This window comes from Geospiza fortis, unplaced genomic scaffold (assembly GCF_000277835.1).
Source record: "Geospiza fortis unplaced genomic scaffold, GeoFor_1.0 scaffold66, whole genome shotgun sequence".
NCBI lineage: Eukaryota > Metazoa > Chordata > Aves > Passeriformes > Thraupidae > Geospiza > Geospiza fortis.
The window spans coordinates 2,445,640-2,458,094 of NW_005054312.1; the positions used below are offsets into that span (position 1 = coordinate 2,445,640).

The following is a 12,455-nucleotide window of genomic DNA, read 5'->3' on the forward strand; positions in this document are numbered from 1 at the left end:
GCCGCAGCCACAGCATGGCCACGGCCACAGCCACATTACAGGCACAGACAAGGACATGGGCACAGCATGGACAAAGCTACGGCCACAGCCACTACCACAACTACAGCATAGTCATGGCTGCAGCGTGGCTATGGACAAGGACACTTGCCATGGCCATGATCATGGCCGCAGCCGCAGCATAAGCATGGACAAGGACATATCACAGACTAAAATGCCAGGGCAATGAGCATGGCCATGGGCAAAAAGGCTCTTGGACATGGCTACAGTACAGGCGCAGGCAAGGACATAGACATGGCCATGGCCATGGCCACAGTCAAAATGGCATGGGCACAGCCACAGGCACAGTATGGCCAGGGCCGCGCCACCAACAAGGCCACATGCACAGACACGGACAAGAGCACGGCCCTGGCCCTGGCACGGGCACTGGCACTGGCAAAGGCCAGAGCATAGCTACAGCACGGACACTAACACAGACATGGGCACGGACAGGGGCACAGCATGGTCGAGGATTTGGATGAGGATTTGGATGAGGATGAGGATGAGGACGCGGACGCGGACGCGGACAGGGGCACGGCACGGTCGAGGACGAGGACACGGACGCGGACACGGACGCGGACACGGACGCAGCAGGACACTGCAGTGCCTCCCGCCCGCCGCCAGGGGTGGGGCGCCCGCCGGCCGGGGGGAAATCGTTTCCGTCTCCTTGCCCTGCTCCATTGGGATTTTCTCCACTAGGACGAGCAGCGAAAAGTGAGTGGGGTTGAGGTCCAAGAGAGATCAGATCAATTCGAAAGAAAGGAGGAGCGAGAGAGAGGGCAAATAAACAACTTCACAGCTTTTCCTGATTTTTCCAGTGGACATGACAGTATCTGTAGCATAGGCGAGGCTCTGGCCCACACGCTTCACTAGCGCAGGCGGTGGCGGGTTTGAGGACTAGAACAGCTGTCAGTAGATTCCAACACAGCAAGATCTGTTTTCCTTTGATTAAGAGATCGAGTGCAAAGGGGCAACCACCAGTAACTTTGGGGAACAAAAGCCCACAGAAACAAGAGAGAATTGAAGCAATCAATTTCTTTTGATGATACGGGTGAGATGGCACAAATGTCATCCAAATTGCTGGATGTATCAGTACTGCCTGTGTTACGCTCACAGGTCAAACGCAGTGTGAAGTCAACGAGAATGCCCAACTGCCAGGGCATCTGGGCTGTGTCAGAAAGACTTGCTGCTCTCTGCTTTCTTAGAGCTAAAAGAAAATTCAGTACGCTGTGGAGTTGAATGCTTCATCCTCCTCCCTCCCAAGCTTGAAAAGGTGACAGATGTTTCCTCAGGGCCTGTTATTTTAGACACCTCCATGATTTATATATCTCTGCAGGCCTGGTGGGTGGAATTGCATGTCACAGACGAGCTGAAAATAACTTGTAAATGCTCATATACAGACTCTGATATCTATTGGCCCATGTAGAAAAACTCCAAATTGAATCACATGATCTCTGCCTGGCAGATGCATTAAGATGTACTGATGGAGCAATGGTGGCTTAAAGTGAAGTTGAAATGTTCAGTGAAGAGCACTGGCAAGGACTCTGGGTAACATTGTGCACAGCAGAACCACCACAGCTTAGCCCTCAGGATTGTTTTGCTAAGATAGGCAGTCACATATAGAGGAAAAATTCATATTTAGGACAATATGCAATTCCCTGTGGGATCATAGAACTGGACAGACTGCCTTTGGCCTCTGCGTGAGAGGTTCAGAAGATACCTGGAAAGGTGGTTGCAGAACTTCATTTGGATGTGTGGGTCCTTCTCACTAGAAGCAGTACTTGGGGAAATTCTGCTGTGGGACCTTGGAGTGTCAAGGTGTTAACACCTGGTCAAGTATTTGGGATAGCCTGGTGGAAGAGGCAGAGAAATAAATATGTTACATCCAGGCGTGCCGAGCACTCCAAAAATCTGTTGGGTGGCACTGTGTATGGCACATAGGCACACACCGGGCTGAAAGCCCAGTGTCAAGGCTAAGATGTAAGGGAATGTTTTTCTCAGGTGAACTTCTCAAAAGCAGAGGTTTCTGCTTCCCTCCATCTGTAGAACCCAGGGAGTTTCACCCAGCTGCTTATTAAGTTTTCCCGTGAGTGCTGCCTGGCTTCCTTTGGGCACAGCTCAGAACCAGCGTTCTCTGGGAGACGATAATATTTTCCAAGGCTGGGCCATTCATCCATGCCAGCCTCTGGAGAATATGGAGAAGCTGTGCAGAAAGGCCCTGGGCACACTTGTCCACACCCTGTAGCCCGCAGTAGACATTCACATCCTGCCAAGGTAAACTGTGTGAGCGGTGCGCCTGATTCACAGCCAGGGCTGCAGCAAAAGCAGTGAGGGAAGAGTGGCAGAACTTTAACTCCTTGGGAGAGGCTGAAGACAGAACTCCCAGCAGATGACCCAAATTCTTGGCAGGAGCATGTATCTCACAGGGTTTCCTGCCACAGTTTCTGCTGTACCACATGTCATCTCTGCACTTAAAGCCTTTTTTGTTTTGGGAGGGTTTTTGTTGGGTTTGGGTTTTTTTTCCCTCAAACAACACCTTCAGGCATTTGTTTGCACTTACCTGAGTGCTTCCCAAACACTGGGCTTAAACTTACTGTTGTCTTGTCCCCTTTGATCACCAGTATGTGATGACTCACATCTGGAGCCTAAACCACTGCTTTTTAGAAATGGTTCAACCTACCTGTCTGATTCCTCAGAGATTATCTGGATTCAGCATGTGCTCCTTTCCCTTTGGTCAAAGCTGCATGACTTCCACTATTCCCTTGCATCTTCCAGTTTCTCTGTTCCCATGGTTGTTTGCTATTCCTTTTCCTTCTTTTGAGTCTTTCTGCCACAAAGTGCCACACAAAGTGATATTTTCAGATACATGGTGGAGGTGATGGGGATGTTAATTCTGCTCTCAGAGGTTCCTTTAGAAAAAACCTGTTCTTTAAACACCCACAAGCAAAAAGGGTTTAATTTTTAAGCTGATGAATAAATCATTTGTCCACAGTCAAAATGTTTGTGATGATAATGGTGCTGCGCCCTGAGGAAATTAATTCAACTATCACTTTCCTGCTCACAAATACCTCAGTCCAGTGATGTCCCATGTTGTATCCCAGTCTGAGACTCATGGCCCCACTCCTGCAGGAGGAAAATACTTGCATCTTTGGAAAATTTGGGTGAAATTTTCAGTGGCACATCAGGAGTAGAACCCAAGGTCTTCTGCTGGTTTACTCTTACACAACACAATTTAGACTCCTCTGTCCAAAACTTTGGATGATGTCAGTGGGACAAATGGTACAAAACTGCCATTTTGTCTGGGAAGATGTTGGATCCATTTGCTCTTGCAATGCCTTGATGTGTGTGTGGCTGTATGGGAGTGTGGCAACACATCCCCTAATCTTCAGCCTATGACTGTAGTGGAAAAAATAACATAGAAATGTCATGTAATGTTTTTTTTTTTTTTAATTGTCCTGTGTTTTGTTTGGTTTTTTTTTTTAATGCCTCCCAGTTCTTGTATACTAGTTAGTTGCAGTCCAGGAAACTTTGTGTTTATTAAGCACTCTGTAAATTTGCAGCTCTCTATAAATGTAAAATCAATAGAAATGATAACAGCAGCAAAGTGCTCAGTCCAGCCCTGGTAATAACCCAAGAGTGCTAATTCCTTGATAAGGTCACTTGCTTCACACAGGCACCTCCTCTCCATGTGAAAACACAGGGTGCAGCACAGAAGATATTTGTGTTCCCTGGCAAGACAGGAGACACTGAAAACATGTAATTTCCAGCAGGTGACAATGGCAGGCAACGACCTGAAGGACTCTTACAATCTATTGTAGAGGCCTTCATCCCTCCACAGAGCACTGCAAACACATTCTCTTCTAGGAAATCAAAACCTTAGCCAACGTCTGCTATCCTTTTTAATCTCTTCTCATAAGCAGATGAGAAAGGGGAGTCTCCAGTAACCTGATGGAGTGAGCAAGATTGTATTTCTGGGGTATGAGCAGAGCAGCAAAGATGAAGGCTTGAATGGCTGACCCCTCTGAACTGTGGTCTCCATCAGTGATGCCACCACTCATAGCCTGGGCAGTTTCTGGGGTTCACTGAGTGTGTGTAGGGACCACACTCCCACCATTCCCCAGGTGTCCTGGTGCTCTAATGGTAGCTCTGCCTGCTCTGGCTACCCCACTTCCATGCAAACAGGCAGGTGGAAGGGCTTTGGGCTTTTCACAGCTGGAACTTTACCACCAGGGGTAATAATTAAGTATTTACCATGGAAAAATAGCTTGTACGCCCCCTCTACCTTCTGCTGTGGTGATTCTCTCAATGGTAGAACTACTGCAGACAGCTGAGGTTGGCTTCATGGGGTCTGCTCCTCTTCCCTTCCAGGTCCCCTTTAAACATAGTTTAGGGTTCCCAGGCGGCTTACAGCCATTCATCTGGCCTCTGTCATGACTTCCCCTTGGAGTTCTCTTGTAGACCTGAGCACCCAGGATAAATCCATTTCCTCCTGCCTGCCCACCACTGTCAGTGAGCCTGCTGTCATTCTGCTCTGTGGTGGGTCCATAGTGAGCTTTGGGCTTTTTCTTTGCCATACTGCTGCGGTAAATCCAATCCATCTGCACATCAGTACCCTTCTGTTTTCTTCTTCCCTGACCTCTGCTTGCTAACACATCCCTAGGTCCAGTGACCTTAGGTACAGGAAGAATCCTCCTTAAGCCCCTATCCCAAAGATGGCAACTCCTGCTATTAAATAATAATCATACAGTAATAATCACCAGAGGACTGGCAGGGTCTTAGGGAGATCTCTGAAGTTATCACCCCCTCTCCAAGGTGGAGTCACCCAGGAGCAGAGCATGACATGGGCATTAAATGCTTCCAGCAATTGGGATGCCGCAGCCTCCCCAGCAGCCCCTTGTGGCCCAGGAGACCGTCCTGGAGAAAAAGCACTTGCTTGAGCATAGCACAAATCCTTCCTCCTGCAGTAAGGCTGATGATTATTTGTCCTTCTTCTGGTGGATCTGGAGTAGAACTGATCATTTTCTGCTTTATAGAACCTTTTATATAATAACAAAACAGCTTTTAGAGTAACTGAGAAAGAGGCGTTTGCTCACTTGCAAAGTCAGGAAATTCCCTGCCAATGGACATTCTTTGTCAGGGATCCTTTGCCAGCATAGGCTGAGCACTAAGCCCCACAATCTGCATTTTCCTTTTGAATGACTCCCACAAAATAAACCAAATATCACATCCAAGGAGATTTATTACATCCCTTCCAAGGGCGAAGCATTCCTCAGCTACATTCCACTTCTGTCTTTTGTGCTTAGGAAAGGGGAAAAAAATCGCTGTGATGCCTCTGGATTCCACCCCTCCTGGGCTTCTGTCGTTAATAAAGTTGAGCAGCTGGAGCCAGATTTGTCAGACTAGTCCTGAATGGCTGGCTCGCTCCTGCTGCAGGAGCAGCACCATCAGAGCAGCGCTAGGATTCCTGCTTCTGCTGAAAGACTAATAAGTCGTGGCACCACGTTTCCTCAGTAAAATCACCTTTTGTTGTTCCCGGTGACACCTTATCCCCGTGGCAGCAGCTTGCCAGAGTGGATCTTCTCGTTTCCTTGCTGCTTTGCCTCTGCATGATGCAAGAGTTTGCAATGCTTTTTGGGAGCTCAGATGTGCTCTCAGAGACTCTGCTTGAAGCAATTGCTCTCTCCAGGCTTTGCAGTGAAGCTTTTACCCAGATGTGTAAATGAGGATTTGTATAGAGGGAGGGCAAGGAGGTGAAACCTCTGTTGTGTTATCTGAGCTTAATTAAGTTTCACCCCTAGGCAGTTGCTAATTGATTGACCCCAGGATTGTAAAAGGGAGCAAATTTACCAGAGCTCATTAAAAGAGCAAAGTTTGGAATTTGAATTTTTTTATTTTATAGATGAATACCTTTGACTGATGTCTTGCTCACTGGTATTCATGAAACAAACTTTGTTCAGCAAATGTTGGTAGGTGGATTTGGCTTTTTAAACCCAAATGAGAGAAATGGTGAGTACACAGATGCCTGTTCATCCTCACTGTGTCCCTTGCCAGCATTTATAGGTATCACTTAACTGGAGCTCTGATACTGCTTTCTGCTCCAGCCAAGGCTGTGCTAACCAGCTTGTTGTCTCTTCCAGCAAGGTATCAAGTACATTTCAATTTCACAGGCTTCAAAAGCTTTTCACAAAATTGACAAAAAAACCCTCCCCAAACCAAAGATGATTTCACTCACCATAAAATGCACTCACTGCAGGTGTGGGTGAAGCCAGCTGTGCAACAGCACAGGGCAATCCCCCAGTGCAATGGCATAGTAATGGAGAAGGGGAAAAGATGCTGTGTACAAGGGGAGCTGCAGGAAGAACAGAGGGAGGAGGATTGTCTTTTCACAGACAGCTGGGACATGGACTATTTGGAACGTTCAAAGATTGTTTCCAATCTGATGGTGTTCGCATCTGTCCTACACAATCAAACTCCCATGCAGAGCAGGAGTCACCCGAGTGACAGTTGCCTTCTTCTCAAATACATCAGGACACCGTTTGCAGGCCTCCTCTCCAAGTGCTAGTCTTGACCTTTTGTTGGTGAGGTTTGACACAAAAGGAGCTCATCCTGTCAGGACTGAGACAGCCAGTGTGCAGAAAAGGCTACAGAAAATAGGGTATGCAGAACAGTGTGGAATAGATATGCACACCTGAGGATGTGAAGGATGAAGGAGACCATTATGAGCACAACGAAAAAGCAGCCACTGCCCAGCTGACAGGTAGCTACTAGAAGGCCAACTTCCACAACCAGCCCAGCAAAAGTTCCTTTTATCACTTGGAGCGAATTCACTGCAGGTCCCATCAGCCTTAAAACAATTTCAGATGGGTTTTAAAGCTATTTATAGTGTGGAGGGGAAAGTCCTGTTGTGTAGCAAACTCAAAAAGTAGTGTGCACAACCTGGATGTGAGAAGTTGCAGCATATTTGAAGTTTCCCCTGACAGCCTGTGAATTGCTTCCTTTTTATTTCCTTGCAAGGACAGACTGTTGTCCTATTCCCTCCAGCTCGTCATCCTCAGAGAAGATGCTCATCTCTCCTGAAGAGATTTCATGCACTCTATGAAGATTTTCAAAAATTTTATGGAGCTGTCAGCTGAATAGCAACGTGGACAAATTACACTTGTCCTACATGGGTTTCACTGTGAACACATCTCTACAGTTAAGATTGTCTACCTCTGTCCTAGGCTTGTTTGCCTCTAGGTCCTTCAGAGCCCTTCTGAGTTGCTTTTCTGTCTCTTCTGTTTGTAAAATGTTTAACATCTGTGAGCACTTATGGGACAGTTCCAAGTTTCACGCCATAGTTGAAATTTCCTGGTTTGTTTGGTCTCCGATTTAGATAGTGGTTCTCAAGAATAAATCTTTAGCTGTAGCTATGAGGAAGAGGGACTGTTACTCTCTCTGTAGTGAAATGACATTTGTTGACAGGGAGGACTGACCTCCCAGGAGAAGATGTTACTGAGGAAAGAGAGGAAGCCAAGTGTTTTCTCTTTGGAGTACATGGATGTCCTCCTCCTGGTGCACTTGTGACCCTCACAACTGTCTCCCCTACTGTTTGCTCTGTCTGCTTCTTTCTCTTTCTTCTTTTCCTCTCTCCCCAACCACACCCACTATTTAACCATTTAGATATAAAAATAAAAAATAAGAAAACCACCCAACCCACTAGACAGAGGGTTTGCTAAAGAAGGGTAATTTTAAAAGCAAGTCTTTGAGGTCAGTGTGTAATTGTACCATTGGGACTATGTGATCTGAGACAAAAATAATCCACTGAGTATCTGGTCAAGAAGGAGAGGATGGCAGCCTGCAGTGAGGGAAGAGTGACTTGCATGCAATTGACCAGGCAAAACTACTTGCTGGCACCAGAATTAATATTTGTGTAGAATACTGCAAAATATTCTGTCTGTGATGGGATCATTACAGCTGTTGCTCAGGTCACAGCCTCCCTTGGTATGTGCCAGGAAGCTTTGGGTACTTCCTGGAAATTTATTGGTCTTCCACAGAAATAAAGATATGATGTGAAGTGTATTTATATATTAACTTGCTCATGAGGAACATTTCTGGTTTGATGTGGACTTTAGGGTGCTGAGGTTTTTTAACAGTTCTCCATTTTCAAACTCCTGTTTCAGGTGCTTTATGAAAACCTGAATTCTGCAAAGGGTTCATAGGACTGTAAGCAATGCTCTCAGAATAAAGAAGGATGTTTTCACCCCTATAAATATCAGTTCCATTCTTTGCAGTTCCTTCTCAGTTATAAGTGACAGCAGTAAGTTATGTGGGCCATTCATATAATGTATTTTACCAGTACTTCCTTTCGTGCATTTTAAAGGAAGAAGTGAACCTGCTAAGTGCCCAAATATCTCTGCTGTCTGCTAGTCCTGAGAGCACAATACAGGGGGTAGGAGGACCATACCACAGTGCTTTGTTTTGTTTATTGTTCTGGCAGAGACAGTGGCAGCCCCCATCACTTGGAAATAATGATGCCAATTCCCATACTGGGGCAAAACACTAACTGTTTACAGAGAATCATGATTTTCCTGGCTTCACAGGTGGCTCGGTGACACCAAGCAGACTTTCATCTCTGTGAGTTACTTTCACACCATCCCAGATAAAAGCACCATAAAAATCAGTTTTATTGTGAAAGGAGTTAAATTTGAGAGATGGGAGTATTCTTGTACATTGATGCCAGTGGCTGGGGGTATAGAGCTCTACCTGAATTGATGCTACTGGTGTTTCCACTCCAAGGTGTCCAGCCATGAACTCTCCAAGATTTCACTGCAGTTCAATATTTTCCTTTCTCAAACCACTGTCTGTGCATGAAAGGATTTATTTTTAATCAGAGGCCAGTGCTGGTTGCAGGGGTCTTTACTTTGTGACCTTCAATTCTGTTTCTAGGAGGAGACAGTGGGTTTCAGTACCTTCTTGCTGTGGCTGTTTCTGGGCAAGCCCTTCCCAGAACAGATGCCACTGATTCAGGAGGTCTTGCTGCCTCCCCTTTATTTAAGTGCTGGTTACACAGCTCCGCCAGGATCCATTGCTGCTGTAAACCACGTTCAAGGGATAAGCAATTTAGGGTTTGGAGTCATTGTAGACCAGCCCTGGAGACCTCATGCAATTGTTTTTCATCCTTCTTACACCCACAGTTCTGCTAGATTAGAGTTACTGCACATTCCAGACACTCTCTGACTTGAATTTGAGTTGGGAAAGACACACACACAAAAAAGAAATTTGTGTTGTAAATTAGATTTCTCAGATTTCAGTGATTTGTCATGGTAATGTGGCTCAATCTATGCAGTCATAGAAACATTTCACAAGTTCAAACTCTTCTGATGTTATTAACCTCCCCAGTGTGGCAGGGTGCAGCGACTGTAGGAGGTGAGGTTAATTTCAAATCATCTGTGGTAGAAAAAAGACATGGCACCCCACATGGGAAAGCATTAAACCTACAAAATGAGGATTAAGCTAGAAAGCATTCCCCAGCCCTAGAGATCTATTTGGGAAGACTGGATTCTTGGCTCAGTTGGTTTGTGCCCCTTCCTGCCCCTGTACAAGTCCAACAGGGTATATGCTGCTTCTTGGTGCAGCTCAGGTCAGTGGGACAGCACTCAAACACTTTCCTGTGTGCATTGTGCTTGCCCACAAGCCAAACCAAAAACTGTAATTCAGAACTCACTCAATGGGGTGATCTAAAAATAATAGGATTAAAACCAGTAAATGATGGTTTCCTAGGTTTGCCTGCCTATGTTGGAGCCAGCAGAGCGCATTTTCAGCCAGTTCTCTGCAACTGTCAGAAGTCACCTAAGAGCAGGGAAGGCAAGAAGTTTCCACCTTTCCAGGACTTCAGGTGCCCAGGCTTTGAGAAAGCAGCTAAATGTCAGATACTTGGAGAAAGGAAGATCTGGCAGCTCTGTTAGCCCTGTTTGCCACACAAACCAGAATGTCTCATTTCTCTAGTACCTCTTTTCCTAGAAAAACTGGCTGCTCACAACCTGGATGGGTGGTCTCTTCAATGGATAAAAAACTGGCTTCATGTCCAGACCCAGAGAATTGTGGTGAATGGAGCTAAATCCATTTGGCAGCTGGCTGCTAGTGGTGCTCCCCAGGGCTCAGTTTTGGGATTGGTCCTATTTACCATCTTTATTGATGACTTGGATATTGGGATTGATGGCACCCTCAGTAAATTTGCAGATGACACTAAGTTGTGTGGGAGTGTTGATCTGATTTGAGTAGGAAGTCTCTGCAGAGGGATCTGGACAGGCTCAATCAAAGGACTGAGGACAACTGCATGAGGTTCAACAAGGCCAAGTGCTGGGTCCTGCACTTGGGTCACAACAACCCCAAGCAGCACTACAGGCTGGGGGGAAGAGTGGTTGTAAAACTGCCCAGCAGAAAAGGACCTAGGGGTGCTGGTCAGCAGAGGCTGAACATGATCCAGGGTGTGTCCAGGTGGCCAAGAATGCCAATGGCATCCTGACCTGTATCAATGATAGTGTAGCCAGCAGGACCAGGGCAGTGATCTCCCCTCTGTACTCAGTACTGGTGAGGCCACACCTCAAGTGCTGCATCCAGTTTTGGGCCCCTCACTTTAAAAAGGACATTGAGGTGTTGTCCAGGTAGAGAGACTGATTTCTTCTACCATGCCTGCAATGAAAGAACCAGAGGGAATGGCCTTAAGTTGATACAGGGGAGATTCAGATTAAGTATTAGAAAAAGATTTTTCATTGTTAGGGTGGTCAGACATTGGAATAGATTGCCCAGGGAGGTGGTGAAATCACCATCCCTGAAGGTGTTTAAGAGGCATCTGGATCTGTTCTGAGTGATATGGTTTAGTGGTTTAAGGGTTACTGTGATACTGCTGGGTGGATGTTAGGACTTGGTTATCTTAAAGTTCTCTTCCAACTTTGATGGTTGTATAATCATTGGATGTTAGAGATGCACAGGTGCAGAGCCACAGGCAAGGAGTTCTTGAGCACTTCAAAGAGCCTCTTTCTGAGTGATGCTGCCTTTGGCCATGTTTCATGCTTCATGTTTTAGGCTGCTGCTACACTCAAGTTCTTGATGAATCAAAAGCTGTACAGGAAATGGCAGCACCAAAGGGACCTACTCAGTATGCCAAGGAGACACAGGTACTCGGGGAGGACCCAGGGACTTTACTGCCTTGCCTTGCCTTGCCTTGCCTTGCCTTGCCTTGCCTTGGCTAACCTATCCACCCCACAGTAAGCTGCAGAAACCACATCTCTCCCCACTTCTGTTTCCTTGCTGGGATGTCTCTAGCAATCATGAGGGATTTGTCAGTGGATCTTAATGGAAGGCAGCTGATAATTTTTATTTCTTTATTTCAGATCTCAGTCCATGCATGAAGAGCATGCCACACTTGGCAGCAGCTATATGAGACTTTTTGATCCAGGTAGTCCTTCCCCTCCTTTTTGCAAATTGAGAAGGTCACACTAGGGGCAACTTCATTCACCAGGGCTTCCCCCAAAGGAGTTCTTGCTCTGCAAGAGGGCAGTTGGCTGGCCCAGGTGAGCTCTCCTGAGGATGGGAGAACAGCGAGGCCAGTTCTCAGGAACAGCTACATGCCCAAGTGGCATGGACAGTGCCAGCCTCACCTGGCTTTCCTGCATCCCACCCCAGCCCCATGCACTGCTTGGGCAGAGAGAGGAGGGCAGGAGAGCTGGCTGCTGAGAGTGACACGTGTGTGTGCCTGACAGCATCTGTTGCCATGGCAATGCATATTTGAGCCTGAGCCGAGTTGCATCTTCCCTGAAGTTGTGAATTGAGCTTAGCTTTATTTATTTAAAACCAACCATAACAAGTGAAAGAAAGACAAGAGACACATTACAAATCCCCTTGCACAGGACATAGCCAAATGAGTCAGAGGCACTGCAGGCTTTAATCAGCCCACCTGACGTCAAACCTCTCCATCAGAGGAAAGTGCCGCCTGGAAATGTCAACATGCCCAAATGGAAAGGCCAGAAGGTAAATCTTTTCCTGTGCTCACTCACTGAGTAGGAAAGAACAATTAAAATTCAGCCAGTTCCCTAGACACATCTTAATAGCACTCTGATTGAATGTTTTTCTCCTCCTGGTCCTCTCCCATCCCTGCTGTTAGCTGCTTGGGGACAAGGCCTATTGGTTTGAAGGATCTTTCTAATGTAGCATCATGCCGAGATCCTGCAAGAACAAGGTGCTACCACCAGCAACAAAAAAGGGCTCTGGAGGAAAATTTTGTCACTGAAGTGACCTCTCCCACAAACACTGAGTTTACCATGCCATGACAGTGGTTCTCCGTTTCACGCGTGTGAATGCCCAGGGGTAAAAAGAGCAATTTAGTTTGGACCTATGCCATTTGTCAACAGAAAGTTGAAAAGAGGAAGAAAAGCAGCAGG

General features: G+C 46.5%; 1 long non-coding RNA gene across 1 annotated transcript in view; it reads left to right on the top strand.

Annotated features, from left to right (window-relative positions):
* The first annotated feature begins 706 nt into the window (after positions 1-706).
* Positions 707-12,455, top strand: part of LOC115947744 — a 12,626-nt gene continuing 877 nt past the window's right edge. Inside the window, exons 1-3 of the long non-coding RNA XR_004081597.1 lie at positions 707-750; positions 11,101-11,192; positions 11,409-11,473. This is a non-coding gene — a long non-coding RNA (uncharacterized LOC115947744). The remainder of the gene's footprint in view (positions 751-11,100; positions 11,193-11,408; positions 11,474-12,455) is intronic.